The following is a 1,411-nucleotide window of genomic DNA, read 5'->3' as shown; positions in this document are numbered from 1 at the left end:
CCCAGCACTTGGGAGGCAGAGGCAGGTGGATCTCTGTGAGTTCAAGGCCAGCCTGGTCTACATAGTGAGTTCCAGGACAGCTGAAGCTACAGGGAAATCCTGTCTCAAAAAGACCAAATATATATATCTGACCTCAGATATTTAAAGTCATTCAGGCCGAAAGAATTCCCAACCCCTGGTTCAAAAGCTGCCCTCCAAGACAGAAGCTGGACAAAATATGACAGGATGGTTATCAATGTTGTTAGATTTGTTCTTGAAACTCACCCCCTTTGTAAGACTTTTTAAATTTGATTATTTAATCATTGAATGTGAGTGTTCTGCCTGCATGTAAGTGCACCACGTGCATGCAATGCCCATAGAGGCCAGAAGAGGGAGTCAGATCCCCTGGAACTGGAGTAACTGATACCTGTTTGTGCCTATGTGGGTGCTAGGAATGGAACCCAGGCCCTCTGCAAAAGCAACCCGTACTCTTAACCACTGAGCCATTTCTCCAGCCCCCTAGACTTTTTTGTTTTGTCTTTTTGTTTTTGTCAGTTAGTTTTGTTTTTGAGACATGGTCTCCCTGTATCCCCAGTTGGTCTGGAGCTCACTATGTAGACCAGGCTGGCCTCGACCTCACAGAGATCGGCCTGCCCCTGCCTCCTATCCAAGACTTTTTAAAATGTTAATTGTTTTCTTTTTTTCTTCTTCTTCTTTTTCAAAATGCTTAAAGCATTTGCATGTTTCCATGTTCAGATCAACAGCAAGAAGTCTCCCTTCCATGTTGTCTATCATCCACTGCATTTTCCCTGGGAGGGGCAAGCAGGGTTTGCAGTTGGAAGGAAGATTGTTCAACTGCTTTTCAATTGAGGCCTTGCTGGAACTCTTTACACTTATTTAATTAAATAGTTATGTCCAAAGCTCCTTTCTCCAATTCTGGCAGAGTTGCCACCCTCCTCTTGCCCCACACCTATCCTTCTCGCCCCTTTATGTTCAATCCCAAACAGACTCTATTGACAATGGTTACCTGATCTGCTGATGAATGGAAATGATTAACTACTTTGTGGTTTCTTCTCTAACCATAACGTTTATTCAACACTGTGTGTGTACATTTTTGTGGGTGTGCATGTGTATGGAGGCCAGGTTATCTTCAACAATATCCACATTATTATTATTATTATTATTATTATTATTGGTTTTTTTATTTGAGACAGGGTCTCCCTGCAGCCCCAGCTGGCCTGGAACTGGCTATGTAGATAAGGCTGGCCTCTCTCTCACTAAGATCTGCCTGCCTCTGCCTCCTGAATGCTAGGATTAAAGTCATATACTACCATACCTGGCTCTCTGCACCTTATTTTTTGAGTCAAGGTCTGCCACTGAATCTGCAGCTCACTGATTCAGCTCACCTGATTGTCTAGCGAGCCCCAGGAGT

The sequence above is a fragment of the Nannospalax galili genome, unplaced genomic scaffold (genome assembly GCF_000622305.1).
Source record: "Nannospalax galili isolate Female #2095 unplaced genomic scaffold, S.galili_v1.0 scaffold1318, whole genome shotgun sequence".
Classification (NCBI taxonomy): Eukaryota; Metazoa; Chordata; class Mammalia; order Rodentia; family Spalacidae; genus Nannospalax; species Nannospalax galili.
This window is presented reverse-complemented; position numbering follows the sequence as displayed.